We start from the raw sequence: 15,925 nt of genomic DNA on the forward strand, positions 1-15,925 counted from the left end.
AATTTATTACCTGCAGAAAGTTAACGTCAACAGGTAATAGTGTCAGACCCTAAAAAAATCATTTGCAAGATAGTGCATCCGCTAAATCAACAATGTCACACAATTCAATAATTATGGTACCAGACCAAGAAGTTCCTGTCAAAACACTGAGAATCCCCCTATTTAGTTGCCCAATACAATCACCTAGGACTAATACGTAAGCCAGCAATCAACTAGCTAATTCTTGCTGCAAGGCTCACCCCAGTAAACTAGCAACTTGAAAAGTGGGATCCAAATTTCACAATTAAACAGAGAGAGGCAAAGCACAAGGAGATACTTCAAAAGCGTGGCTAAGCACAAAGAAATTAGCAAATATTTGCCCACCAATTGTTCAACAAAATTTCTCACCAAGATAATGCTCCTACAAGGCCTGCATGCATCGCACAACCTAATACCCAATGAAAACAAACTTATAGAGAACAAAGTTGCAACTGAAACCCAACACATGGGCATTACACCCTGTTGTCTCAGCTTCGACATTTTAATCCACAAACGAGGAAACCACTGTGATTTTAGCGCTTTTTTTTTTTTTTGGGGGGCGTGGGATGCTATTGTTATGAGCTGATAAATGCATTGGACCTGGTGCAGCAACTTAAGATCTCCACTCATCCTATCCATAAACTTACAGGTCCTTGAATCAGCAGCATAATTGAATGTGTCTGCTTACATAAACTTACATTGCATTAAAATCAAGAACGCTTCTTATTTTCTGTACACTCCTTGTTTTATCTAGAATAGAGTGTCTCAGGGTTGCTCTCTGGTATCAGTGTCTTCCAAAATAAGTGTGTACCTGCACATTTCCTGGAGATGCTTAACATTTCTGCTCTTCTGACTCTGGTGTTTTGTCTGAACCTTTACTTGATCTTTTTTTTTTTTTTCCTTTCATGACGTTTTTCTGTTTGCCATTATTTCATACCAGCAAAGGTTGATGCTGCTGATCCTCCTGCAATCTCAATTGAGTTTCCAACCAGACCATATATACAAACCAAACATGAGAATAGTCTTGGAATGAATCAAGTTGGACAGAAGTCTGGTAGATCTGGAACTGGTGGTTCCTTGGGGCCTAACGGCAATCTTGTTATAAGCTTCTCTGATGATGAGAGCAGCAGTGATTCTGATGGGGGCAGACAGGATAGGAGGTCTGAAGATAAAGCTAAAACAGTTGGATAAATGGAAATCAGAAGCCACCTATTTTGGCCCAGAAAACATCGAAGAAGTTGGGATACCCTACTCGAGACTAAAACAAATGATGTCCAAAAGATTGCCTTCTAGTTGTACATTTATACATCCAAAGACGAAGAACCAGGAAGCAAACAATGGGATTGGTTCTGCACCTTCAATTGGGCAAGGAAGTGCAGGAAGAAGTTTGGGTATGCTCAACCAAAAATTGGAATGCCAGGAGCATGGATCTGATCATGTCGTAGGCCCAAGGAGTCTTGAACTTCAGGACTTGCGGCAGCAGATTGCTCTATGGGAATCTGAGCTGAAGCTTAAGTTAGCTCAACAAAACAAGCATCCGGTTTTAGGTTCTTTCGAAAACAGTTATAGTCTTAACCTAAGCAGGAATTCAGGCGGTACAAGCGTCACGACCTCTGCAGACTTCCCACGTTCTGTAGACTTCCCGCAATTAGACACCGAAGAGCCCTCTCATAAAAGGTTGCAGCTTGGTGCATCTTCTTATTCCCAGCGATATGTCGATCAAGCGACAACCGCTGCTAGATTGTGCCCACCTCCAAAGGATGTGTTGTTGGAAACCAGCAAGATGGACAAGATTCACCATGTTCCAAAAGCACATTCCACTAGCGTGACCGAACCAAATGTCACTAGATGTGAAATACAATATAGTGAAAGGATGGCAATGGCCTCAGCTAACCTACATGGTGTGGTCAAGGTTGTTTATTTATAAAATGTACAAGATCCTTATACGAGATCTAATAACCCTTGATTTACGTTGGTTCTCATCCAGGTACTATGTTGGGCCGCGGAGAGGTGGGGGCGCTCGCGAAGGCAAGACGGCCTTTCGGGAGAGCTGCTTCTTCACTCTGAGCAGAGAGCGGCTCCCTGGCGGATCCCACGACGCCCCCATTGTTGTGGAGCTTTGGAATATTGGGGCATGGCTCGACCATCTTCGGTCGCTGAAGAAGATGGTGACGGGGGCATGATTTGATGACAGCACTCCAATCCAAGAAATGGTGCGAAAACCTCGAGCTTTAACTGAAAGCTCCAACGACCGGGGCTAGAAACAAGAGTTCTCCTTCATGAGCACAAGAAAAGAGGAACGATTCGCTTAAAGCCAAAAAACAATAATGATAAATTTTCAATTACTTTTTTATTTTTTAAATTTATCTCTTCTTCTTTAAAATTGACCACTTTGCCGTTGTCGAAATGCCGACGGTTAAAATGACCACAAGTAGGATGGCAAATAAAAAGCAGGAAATAAATTGAAAACAAAAGAATCATACGAGAAAGATAAGATGGGATTCAAGGTTGTATTAAGAAAACAACAAAAAGAGGAAAACCAATTAGGGTTTTCAAAATTGGTACAACTCAATTTGCCGGAAAATTGTCAACTATAATTGATGGGGTCTTCTTCATCAAGCATATGATCGGCTAGTTAATTTTAAAAAGACTTTAATAATTTTTTTTTTCACTAGAATTGATTGGTTTTGACAATTGCTCTTCTTTATCAATGAAAATTTTGATTTTATCACTAGTTGGTCCTTGCCGTGATGAATATCACAAACCTTCTCTTACACTAAATTTGGTCAAATAAAATGTTTTTGAACATTTTGAAGGTCTCTTTTTGCCAAACAAAAATGTTTTCAATGCTTTATAGTGGCTGTCTTTTTTCTTTTCTTTTTTTTTTCCTTTTTCAAAATTTCAATTAGTCTTCTAAGTACATGACAAAAAGATATCTTCAAATAATGGCCAAAATATTTATTGACCGCACGAATGACTTTTAAGTATATCTTATGATAATTGATGTGATTTTCAAACCTTTGGCTTTACAAAAAAAGGGGAAAAATTTAGAACATTAAGGGTTCGTTCATTTCACGGAAAATATCATGTTTCCAAAAAATATTTTCGAAGAAGTCATGTTCCAAAAAATGACTATATTTTCTGGTGTTCGACTGAAACTTGAAGTTTGAGTGGAAAATGTTTTCCATTGCTCGTTATCTAATTTGATTTTTTGAGAAAAATTACCAAAAAAAAATTAAATTTTAATATTTTTAATTGACCAAAAAAATTAATTTTAATTTATATATATTTTTTAATTGAATTTTTAATCTTTTTCTTTCATTTTCTTTTCCTCCCTCCTTCTTCCTCCTCCTTCCTCTGCTGCAGTGTGCCTTGATGTGGCCGGTGCCCCGTGGATCGACCAAGATGCAATCGCCAAATTTGACGAGCTCGAGGGTCAACCGATCCAGTGAGCAAAGTGAGCTCGTTGGCCAACGGATGCCTCGGCAAGCTCAAGCCTTGCCCTCGGTGGATCTGGCCTTGGGCAAGGCTAGAGTTGGCTCAGTGGCCGGTCGCCGCCGTGCCCGACGACTGGCCAAGGAAGAAGAAAAAGAATTAAAAACTTAATTTTGAAAAGAGAAAAAGAAAACATAAAAATAAAGAGGAAGAGGGAAAAAAAGAAGAAAATGTAATAATTCAAAAAAAAAAAAAAAAAAAGGGGGAGGAGGAAGTGAGTGCTTATAGGTTGTGAGATAAAAGAGATTAAATAAGGAAAATGTCTTACACTTTTCAAAAGTGGAAATAATTTCCCTAGTTTAGAAGACTTTTTCCCATAGTAGAAAATGTTTTCCCTAAGCAATTCATTTTCCGTGAAACAAATACCAAAAATTCAAAGAACGTTTTCCCGAAAGTTATTTTCCATGAAACAAATGAAGCCTAAAGATCACTAATACTCTTCATCTGACTTATGTTGATTGCTAAGCAATTCTCACGGTGACATTCTTCGATAAAATGATAAATAAATTCATTTTGTTAGGAAAGTACTTGTTATTCATTGGGCATTAGCCACATTACTACTTCCACAGCTAAAGCTAAAGATGTGCCCACAGCTTTTTCTCGATGAACTAACAAAATTCCCCACGTATGTAGATTGCCTATTGCCAAAATAGACCAAGGATCGCCCTAATCGTTTCCTCTTCCCAATATTTTTCAGCTTCCATGACAAAGAATGGAGGAGCTAGAATTCTAGAGAACAAAGGCCCCTCCCCTATTGAAGTATCGACTTCGAGAAAACATTATCCCTTGAAGAAAAATGACAAATAGCATTCATTAGCGTCACAAGAGCCAGCGAAATTCGTAATGCAAAACAGAATTTAGTGATGAGGCGCTTATTTTAGTCCGAATGAGTGCCCATCTTGTGGCGATACCTATTTTGTCGGTACCGCCTCGACCCTAAAATCCTACATATCTTCAATTAAAAGAAGAGGGGAAAGAGGAAGCATGAAAAGAATGAATACATTCCTATGCAAAGTGTGTTCGTATATCATTTCCATCCGGAACAAGGCCCGGATCTGGTCCCCTATGCAAAATATGCAATCAAATTGAAGCCGCTACTCGAGTTCTATGATGAACATCTTCGGTCCCACTTCAGACCACAATGTGAAACGGCATTATTCAGCTTCTCTTTTGTTTTTTGGCGTGGGCCCTCAAGGGGAGAGAGATCATCCATTCAACTAAGAACGTCTTCAAGCTCTCCAAACAGCCTTATGAGCCATAGTCTCCTTGCGCATCTGGTGGCAACTTTTCTCAACAAGATCAAGCAGCTTTCCCATATATTTTGCCCTCAAGTTCAAGATGTCATTGCTGTCTTTTGTCATCTATTCCAGACGACTCCCATCGGCCGGTCTATCTTTGCCACCAAGGAGTTGGAAACAACAGAGATGCTTCTCAGCTTCCTGAAATGATAATATAGAACTAACAGGTCATGCTGATAGGATATCATCCAAGCTTGTATATATATCTTCATATCGTCTCTCTGTCAGATGATAGTGTTGATTTAATAAATTGAGGCATGCGATTGATTAAAGCCCTAACCCCAAAAAACTGAGCTCTTTTCCTTGAGTGAATCATACAATAGTGGTAGCAGAACCCAAAAAAAACAGACCTCTTTTCCTTGAGTGAATCATCTACGCAGAAATTCTAAACACATTAACAAAGCTCTAATAGCGAGATATACTTTTGTGACACATGCAGTGGTGTGTGTTGATACTAGCAATATAGTAGAGCTCCTCCCACCTTCAAAAGTGCATTAGAATTTCAGGCTCCATGGGACAAGAAATGGTTATAGCCTCAACAAATATATCAGCAGAATCGACTAAGCCAAGAGTACCCATATTTGTCGGGCCAGAAATTCATGACAAGCCTTTGGCTTTCAATACGCCAAAACTCTTTTCCACTAATGTGGAACTTGTATGCAAGTCCAGCAACCATGCCCCAATCAAGGATTGAAGGCAGGGAGGCAGCTCAAAGTTAAATGAGGAGTCTAGGCAACAATTCATAAAGATTGACCTTGATATAGAATAAAAAAAAATGTTCAACACAATCAGACCTGAATGCTGTGGCATAACAGCTTTGCAAGTCTCTTCAAGGTAATCCTCGAGTAATACTTTGAAATAAAGATAGTATTCTGCAGAAAATGGATTGAGTCACATCTGAATGATGATCCAAAAAGAAGAAAAAAGACAAAGTTCTGCAAGTGCAAGTTCAACGATTCTCTCGTCTAAGAACTTCGCTGCCTTCTCAAAGCAGTGCACCTTCCAACATGTTTTTCTCATTCTTGAATTCATCTTTGAAAGTACTCCAAAAAGCAGGCCACTGGATAACCTCCAACTTAACCAATTGTTTCAGAAGTAGCCTGCGTTCAAATATTGAAGGCATGGTCAACCAATTCTATAGTACATTATTGTGATATTTCAAGATGTACAACCAATTACCCACAACAATTCACAAATGGTACCTGAATTAGGAATTTTCTGAGAGGTTTTTATCCTCTAAAGAAGCATTAAGAAGGCTTGACTGCATAGGATCATGTGGTGATAGAACCGAGCACCAACAGATTTTCCTTGGAATCTGCATTAAATTAAATCACAGAATAAACAGTTGTTCCTTGAAACATGTAGTGAAGACTTAACAACGAAAGAGCTTCACCAGTGTACACTTTGCTTCCGGGTTTACCTTCACTAATGGAATCTCACCTATTGCCTTGTAGCATCGACATGTCTCAAGTTAATCATTGATGTGCGAGCAATACCTATACCTACATCGTTAACCACATAAATGCAGGGTAAACTGAGATGCGAGTACTAATCTATCAAGTACATCTGGAACGTCAGAGTTTGCACTAAAGCTAGAAAGGAACAAGAGAATGTGTTGTGGTTTGAACCACAACCTGAACACTAGGTGGTGCTTGATCGGCAAAAAGACATAAGTTAAAAGATAGTGGGCGCGACACTAGAAAAAGAAAAACACCAATTTACCGTATCATGAGTCATAGTATATCCATTTCATAAGCATTATGAATCACTCCCTTGGCACCCAATCTCAATTTCTTAGTCACATTTGAATGATCATTGTTGCCGATCACTACTGCCACTCTCTCTCTCTCTCTCTCTCTCTCTCTCTCTCTCTCTCTCTCTCTCTCTCTCTCTCTCGACAATGGGTAGATGAACATCAATCCCCAAATAAGCATTATGAATCACTCCCTTGGCACCCAATCTCAATTTCTTTTCAACCAAGTCACATTTGAATGATCATTGTTGAGATCACTACTGCCACGATCTCATCTCTCTCTCTCTCTCTCTCTCTCGGCAGATCACATTTGAATGATAATATTCTGCAGAAACAGATAATATTGAGTCATATAAAAAACAACAAAGTTTTGCAATTACAAGTTCAATGATTCTCTGTCTAAGAACTTTTGCTGCCTTCTCAACAGGTGCACCTCCCAGCATGTTTTTCTCATTCTCAAATATATCTTTGAAAGTACTCCAAAAAGCAGGCCACTGGATAATCTCCAACTTGACCAATTGTTTCAGCAGCAACCTGCATTAAATTATTGAAGGCACTGTCAACCTTATTCTATGGCACACTATGGAGATAATGAAAGAGGATGTACAACCAATTACCTAAAGAAAATTAAAGGTGTATCTGAATCGGAAATTTATGAGGGATTTTTATCCTCTAAAGTGGCATTAATAAGGCTTGACTACATAGGATCCTGTGGTGATAGAACCAAGCACCACCAGATTTCCCTTAAAACCTGCATTAAATTAAATCACGTAATGAACAGCAGAAGTGCCTTGAAAAATGCAAAGTGAAGACTTAACAATGAAAGAGCTTCAACAGTATCACTACTTTGGGTTTCCCTTCATCAGCATTTTCAGCTTTGGGTTCCCTTCACTGATGGAATCTCATCTATCGCCTTATATATTCAACTTATCTTAAGGTAATCGTTGTTGTGTGAGTAATACCTATACCTACATTGCTAACCACATAAATGCAGAGTAAACTAAGAGAGTTCAAATCTATCAAGTACATCTAGAACGTCAGAATTTGCGCTAAAGCTAGAAAGGCACAAGAGAATATGCCTTAGGAAAAATAGTATGTGCTAGATATATAAAGCATACAGGTTCGTGGTTTGAACCACAACCTGAACACGAAGTGGCGCTTGATTGGCAAAAACAAATTAGTTAAAAGATAGTGGACAAACACTAGACAAAGCAAAACGCCAATTTACTGTGTCATGAGTCATAGTATTTCCATTTCAACTCCAGAAGTGACGGAATATCAGCTGGAGCTTGTTCCACAATGTTTTCACCTTCTTTAGGCTTTTTCTTCTCTTTGGAAGGATTTGCATCACACACTTGGGGGCTGATTTTCCTAGAAAGAATATGTGCATAGACATAATCCTGGTGATCTAAGCACAAACAAACCTGCAAAACCCATCAATCAGGAAACCAATCAGAGTAATAGTGCGTAAATGGCTAAAAGCAATATAACAAATCCATACTTCTTCAAAAAAAAAAGAAAAAAGAAGGCAACTTTCTCCAGACTTGCCATTGCTACAAAAGTTTCTACCTGCATTCCAAACCCATCATAGGAATGTTGGACAAGGAAAAACCATTTACAAGATCAATGACAACAGAAGTCTACTTCTAGTTACCCTGATTTCTTGCATCAAATCAGTAGCTTTTGCTATAAGACCTTGATCTTCCTTTATTTTTTAAAGTATCTTGATCAACCGTGCTCTCTCAATTTTGACATATATCTGCATGACAAAACTAGCTATAGAAACCACGAAACAAAAATAGATTGCTGACGCATATAAGCTGCGATGGAGTTTGATTTCATATATTTACCTTCCCATCGGCGAAAGAGTTAAGCATCATAATTAACCCCTAAGTATTTGGGGGCAAAAGTGAAGAAGAGACCAAAACGAATGCAAAACCCGATGACAGCAGTAAATAGAAGAAAGACAGAAGGATGATAGAAATACTCAATGGTAAAATCGCTTCCGTCCCCAGCCAGAAGGGACGGTTGCCGTACAAAGGTGCTGGCATCGTGCTGCATTGCTAATTGCTTGCCGCAAGGCTCAACCTAGCAAACAAACAACTCAAAAAGTGGGATACAAATTGCACAATTAAACAGAGAGAGGCGGAGCACATAGCAATTAGCAGATATTTAAATACCAAGAGTTGGACCAAATAACAAATGCACAGGCAATCCAATTCAACCCCTGTCGATTATCCAGAGCAAGGTACCGAGAGAACTTTGTGTGTGTTGCAATGTTTTTAATCCACCAGCGAGGAAACTGCTCCACATTCAAAAACCGCTGCGGTTTCTCCATTGGGGTCACGTTTTCCACCTCGAAAGGTCGTGGCCCGCGGAGAGAGGGGACGCTTAAAAAAAAACAGAGTTTTAGTGGACTTTTTTTTCACAAGAATTGATCAGTTTCAATAATTGCTCTTTATGATCAATGAAGAATTCGATTTTTTCATCAGCAGGGCTTTAAACTAATGAACGTCACAAACTTTTTCTAACACTAATTTTTGTCAAATTAAATGTTTTTAATATTTTATAACAGCTCTTTTTATTTTCAGAATATTAATTGGTTTTCAAGTACGTGGTAAAAAAAGGCATTCAAATAATGGAAAAAAATTAATTTTTTGCGTTACCTCGAATTTTCCCTACATTTGAATTAAGTCATTGACAATGGCATTGCAACATTAACTAAAAGTAGTAAAGCTTGTATTTCTAAACACTTTAAATTGAAAATTAAATTCTCTAAAAAGAAAAAAACTATTTACTTCTCATAAATAATCGGCCTTGTTAACAAAGACCTCAAGAATAATTTTAAAGTGATCTTATAATTATTGATGTATTAAGTTGGAGAAAAGTAACGTCCCTCGAGGAGATAAAAAGTGCATTTATCTTATTGAAATGAAGGTCCTTAGAAACCGGGTGCTCATTTCAAATGCGAGATGAAATAAAAAAATAACATTCATTAGCCTTTACTTTTGGGAGAGGTAATTTTCCCCAGTGTTAGGAAAACACAAGCACCGTCAGAATTTGTAATGCGAAACAAAGTTTAGTAACAAGGCTCTCACTGCAGTCCGAATGAGTGCCCATTTTGTGCAGATACCTGTTCCACTGGTACAAGTTCCTACCCTTGAAAGCCCACAAATCTTCAATTAAAACAGGAGGAAAGATGAAAAGATCAAAACGCACTCCAATGCAGAAAGTGCATTCAGTATATCCTTACACGACACAAGGTCTAGATCCGGTCCATCTACAAAATATGCAGTCAAATTTAAACTAGCTGCACGAGAAATCTATAAGGAATATCTTCAGTCTCCACTTCAGAGCATAATGGGAAACAGCATTCTTCAACTTCTCTTCCTCGATGAGAGGAGACTCAAGGGGAGAGAGATCATTCATTCAACTAGGGCATCTTCAAGCTCTAAAAGTAGCCTTATGAACCTTGGTTTCCCTTGTGGACTTGTTGGCAACGTTTCTCAACAAGATCAAGGAGCTTTTCCAAATTTGTCACCATCGAGTTTAAGATGTCATTACTCTCCTTTCTCATTTGGAGACATAGAACTCACATCAGCTAGCTTATCTGTTGCCACCATGTCATTACTCTCCTTTGTCATTTGGAGACAGAGAACTCACATCAGCTAGCTTATCTTTTGCCACCAAGACCTGGAAACAGCCATTATGGAGAGATGCTTCTCAGCTTCCTAAAATGGTAATACAAAACTAATAGGTCATGCAATAGAATATAATACAAGCTTGGATAATTATCATTATACAATCTTTCTATTAGATGATAGTATTGGTTTTATCGATTGAGGCATGTGAACGATTAAAACGCTCTTCAACAGCAGCAATAGAAACCCGAGAAGAGAGCTCTTCTCCTTGAGTGATTCAGCTATGTAGGTTTTCTAAACACATTAAGAAAGCTCCAACAGTGGGATATACTTTTATATGCCGGAAATGGTGAGTGATAATACTAGTAGAAAACTTGCTGAACTATTATAGCAATATAGCACAGCTCCTCCCACCCTTCCAAAGGGCATCGAAATTTCAGGCTCCATGGGACAAGAAATGGTTTCACAATACCAGACAATTACACAGCTAAAAATTTTATGAGCAAAAGTTGACTAAGCCAAGTGCACACATATATGTCGGTCAGAAATGTTTACGGAACGAAACTACAAAGACAACATTCTCAATTCCATGACAAGCCTTCGGCTTTCAAGGCACCTGAACCTCGTTTCCACTATTTTAGAATTTGTATCCAAGTCCGGCAACCATGTCCCAATCGGGATTACAGGCGAGAGGCTGCTCGGGGTTAAATGTGGGGTCTTGAAAATCATTCATAAAACATAAACCAATGTTCCCCATAATCAGATCTAAATACTAAGGCATCACAGCTCTGAAGTCTCTTTAAAAATAATCCTCGGGTAATACTTTGAAACAACAATAATATTCTGCAGAAAATAGAGTGAGTCACAAATGACAAAGTTCTGTAATTACACATTTAATGATTCTCTGTCTAAGATCTTCGCTGCCTTCTCAACAAGTGCACCTCCAAGCATGTTTTTCTCATTCTCAAATTCATCTTTAAAAGTACTCCAAAGAACAGTCCATTGGATAGCCTCCAAAGTGTGACCAATTGTTTCAGAAGCAACCTGCGTTAAAGTAACAAAGGCATGGTCAACCAAATTCTATGGCACGTTATTGAGATGTTGCAAGATGTACAACCAATTACCTAGAACAATTCAAAAATGGTACCTGAATTGGGTAATATATGAGAGATTTTGATCCTTAAAGCGGCATTAAGAAGGCTTGACTACATAGGATTATGTGGTGATAGAACCAAGTACCAGTAGATTTTCCTTAGAACCTACAGCCGTGCCTCAAAACACTCAGTGAAGACTCAACAACAATAGAGCTTCACCGGTATCAACCGCTCCGGGTTTCCCTTCACCATGTGGCCTTATAGCATCAACATATCTTGAGGTAATTGTTGTTATGTGAGTAATACCTACATCATTAACAACATGAACACTAGGTAAACCGAGATGTATGTTTAGATCCATTAAGCACATCTTGATCGTCGAGTTTGCTATAAAGCTAGAAAGGAAGAAGAGTATGTACCAACTAAATAAAGCCATACAAGTTCATGGTTTGAACCCTAACTTGAATACTAGGTAGCGATTGATCGTGAAAACAATTTAGTTAAAAGATAGTGGACACAACATAAAAGTTTCTACCTGCAATTTAAACCCATCATAGAAATGTTGGACAAGGAAAAATCAATTACAAGATCGGTGACAACAAAAGAGTCGCTTCTAGTTACCGCAATTTCCGGCATAAAGTCAACAGCTTCTGCAATAAGACCTTGTTCTTCCTTTACTTTTGCAATCTTCTTAATCAACCGTGCTCTCTCAATTTCGACATATATCTGCATAACAAAACTAGCTATAGAAACCACGGGAAGGAAAAAAAGATTGCTCATAAACATAATCTGCAATAGGGTTTCATTTCACATTTTAACCATCACAGGGCAATAGAGTAAAGTGTCCCAATAAGCTCTATCATTGTCTCAAAATCAGCTGTCTGGTTAATATATTGCATAGTCTGCTACACCATTGCTTTGTCACAGCCTGTTGATGAGAAAACAGCGACACGTTTGTCACCATCTAATCAAGTCAATGACTTGATTCTGTCTAGAGCACAATTATTAGAGTTGAACTGATTTGATTAACAGCACGGAAAATGTTTCATTCTAGCATGAAGAAATAGTCAAAAAGAAATCAAAAGGGATAATAGGAAGGTGCAATATGAATACGGTATCTCGTATCAAGAGAATCCCAGCCAATTGAAAACTTGCAAATGGCACAAGCACCATTATCCCCATAAAGGACATATCATGAAACATGTCCTGTACTAGACCCGAAAAGATGTATGTGATTCATACGAAGGTAGAAGAACAAGAATCAGTAAAAATCTGGGGCAATCTTGTGAAAGAATCAAGAAACACAAGGTGAGAAACAGAAGAGGATTCCATAATCCTAGATTCCAATGGATTCCACCATACTAGATTCTAGAGGATTCCACCATAGTAAAGCACAAGCCCTAAGACTAAGATCTTGAATCTTGATGGATTGCCTAGAGCCAATTTCCATATAGATATGCCGAGGACATTCATTTTTCAGATAGTCATACATAGATGTCACATCATAGCTACACAAAACAACAGTTGAAGATCTATCAATTCGCGTATGGGAGGCAATCCCTGCAGTATAAATACATATAAATTTAACCCTCAAGTTAAATGTTGTTAAGACCAATCCCACATGATTGAAATCGGAACATGCTTTGGATCAATGATCATAAGACTCTACAGAAAATTAAGTTCTAAAGAAATAGATTGTTAATCTTTTTTTTCTGTACTAATACCTACATGTTATCTTTTAAAAAAGGGAAATGAAGCTCAAATGTATAAATCAAAAGCACAAGAGCCACCACAACAGAAGCACACCATTGAGGAAGCTCCTGTAACTCTCGAGAAAGCTATCTAGAGAAGCATTGGGGCAAAAGTACGAAGAGAGCAAAACGAATGCAAAACCGGACGATGGCAAGTGAAAAGAAGAAGACAAGAAGATGAAAGAAATAGACAAGGTGAAGAGCTATATGCTATGATGCAAAAATGAACTGTCCCCCAGCCCGAAGAGATTCTCGCCATACAAAGGTTAGGGCATTGTGCTCCATTGCTGTTTGTGGAGGCACAACAGACCTCCTATTTACCCCACCCTCTCATGAATGTAGAGACCACTTCCAACTCCAGCAATAAAAGGTTGATCCGGTTGAAAGCTTATGGACTCTCCCAAGTCTGTATGGAAAGTATCTTCAGCCTTGTCATAACCAGCCATTAAATCTTCCATGCAATCTAATTCAGGATGAGGGCAACACCTCATTCTCATTTTAAGTCCCCTTGTATTTCCATGCCCAAAGTTAGCCTGACTTAGCAGGTTTGGCCTTTAGATATTGTTTTAGACGTACAATGGGTCATGCACAATGAGAACTGGGGCTTCATTTTACTTACGATGAGATTGAGTCCCAATTAAATAGGCAAACTTGGATATTTGGGACCAGAGCGAGAATCCCATTCTCCATCTCCAATGATCCCTTCGATCAAAACTGGGAATGATTCTGATGTGACCAACTTCCATCTTTTAAATTGCATCCTAGACAGATTGCAACCTAAAACCAACTTTTAAGGTAAAGATCTCACATAGGTATAATTAATAGCCACCAATCATCATGCTCTAACTAATCCAGAGGAACTTATCAGCATTCAGCATACCATAACAATGAAATACCATCGACGAAGAGCGAAAATTCCACTAGCTTTTCACCTAAAAGCAGAGATGAGAAGGCAAATACTTGGACATAGGTTAACCTCGATGACGACATTCACCTTCTAATAATGTGTGTAAGACATTTCTTTCATTACAAGAAAGTTTGGGAGCAACTAAATACAGGTAAAACAATTTAAATGAATGAATATCCAAGTATCGATGTCATCAAATAATTGTGACTCCTTTATATCACTTGAAGAGGAAGGCAGAGACAAAAGTTCAAGCCCCAAGAACCAGGTAGGTGACCAAACACAATAATCTTGGCTCGCGCTTTTTTTAATATTCCTTTCTCCAGCAAACGTAACACATGTTGTGTTCGTGCAAGGGAGAAACTCAGCAGCAAACCCTTATTGCAATTACAACCCGTACTCATAGTTCATTTTTAATTGATTGCATATTAGTTTGTCAGTGGGTGGATGAACATCTACCCCTGAATTAGTATTACAAATCGCTCCTCCAGTACCCAATCTCAATTTCTTTTCTCCTCGGTTTCTTTGTTATGCAATAAGTATAATAAGCAAGGCAACGGGGAAATACCTATCCATCTCTATAAAAGATAATGCAAACCCCAAAAACATATCTACTAAGCAGAATAAAAAACAAAGAGGAGCCCCAACTCCTGACTTCACTAAACCCTGAAAAGGCGATAAAACAAAATAAAACTACTTGACTAAGACAAAGCGCCTTTTTCTCTTTGTCATCATAGACCAAGGATATTATCTAATTTTACAACCCTTCACTCCCACACGTTTAACTTCAATTCCAAAAGGAGGTGGGCCCATCTTGTAAAAGTACAAGTTCAAAGTATTTTCCTAGATAGTACCCCAAACGACAATGTCCAGCTTATCCACAGAACTTTGTGCACTACTTTCCTACTCAACTCATCCATATGCCACAGCTACTGACTTCTACCTATTGAGTTCGCTCTCTCCTCCAAAGCTAAGCGGTCGGGTAAGACTCGCCGATATGCTGCCGAAAAGGATATCTCCCCAGGCTAATCTCTTTGCTTTATTACATATCTCTTCGTATACACATACAGAGGATCCACCATTAGACTTCCACAGGAATATCAGCCCCAACCTTCCTTCCATCATCATTCAAGAAAAAAGAGAAAGAAGAAGTACCCAGATAGGCAAATCAAGCATCAAAATTGGAAAAGGGAGCTCGAGGAATAGGCACAAAAGTCCGCGAGCGCCATTGCTTCGGAGCCTCTCTTCTTCTTTCTATAACTGGTCCTATCCATCGGATCTATCGCAAAGACACCGACGAACGAAACATCGCCGAGAACACCTGAAAATCGGGGAAATATGTGGAAAATCCCATCAATTCCCAAAACCGACGAAAGAAAAGCAATCAATGTCATCATGGCACAAAGTAAACGCTAAGGAGTTACCACAAAAGAGAATATTGTCGTCATGGTGATTTCAAGAGCCCGTTCCCAAGCAACGGTCCCCAAGAAGACCTAGAAGGCCACCGCTAGAAATCGAACACCGCCATCCCAACCGCTCCGCAATTGCAAATTTACGACATGAGATGGATCGACTCTAAACTTCAAATGCGATTGATCGATCATCTGCATCACGCCCTACACATTTACTACTGAGAAAACTAAAATCTCCAATCCGAACAATCGATGAGCTCGCGCGTCGGAGCGACGTGGTTCTAAAATGCAGATGAAGCTGAGAGACCACAGGAAAGACGCGTGCGTGCGTTTACCTGGAGCGGATGGAGAGGGCGCTGCCAGCCGTGGCGTCGCCTCGTTGCCGTCGCCGTCGTCATCTCCGCCGCGCCGACCGACCTGCCCGCCTGCCTGCGGTGGATGAGCGGTGCGAACGGTGGCTTCATTCTTCGATCTTCAACAGGGCGACTGACTAGTAGTGAGAGAGAGAGAGAGAGAGAGAGAGAGATTCCATGGACGTCCAGCCGTCCTTCTCTTCTGC

At 39.2% G+C, this 15,925-nt stretch overlaps 1 long non-coding RNA gene and 1 pseudogene across 1 annotated transcript; both read right to left on the reverse strand.

Moving 5' to 3' along the window:
* Positions 1–4,635: 4,635 nt before the first annotated feature.
* On the reverse strand, positions 4,636–8,702 carry LOC104439256 (annotated as a pseudogene).
* A 2,522-nt stretch (positions 8,703–11,224) lies between these two features.
* Positions 11,225–15,241, reverse strand: LOC120292198. The gene is made up of 3 exons (XR_005549957.1): positions 15,110–15,241; positions 11,353–11,605; positions 11,225–11,249 (listed from the first exon to the last, which is right to left on the reverse strand). It is a non-coding gene; the product is annotated as an uncharacterized LOC120292198 (long non-coding RNA).
* Positions 15,242–15,925: the final 684 nt, after the last annotated feature.

Source organism: Eucalyptus grandis, chromosome 3 (genome assembly GCF_016545825.1).
Source record: "Eucalyptus grandis isolate ANBG69807.140 chromosome 3, ASM1654582v1, whole genome shotgun sequence".
Classification (NCBI taxonomy): domain Eukaryota; kingdom Viridiplantae; phylum Streptophyta; class Magnoliopsida; order Myrtales; family Myrtaceae; genus Eucalyptus; species Eucalyptus grandis.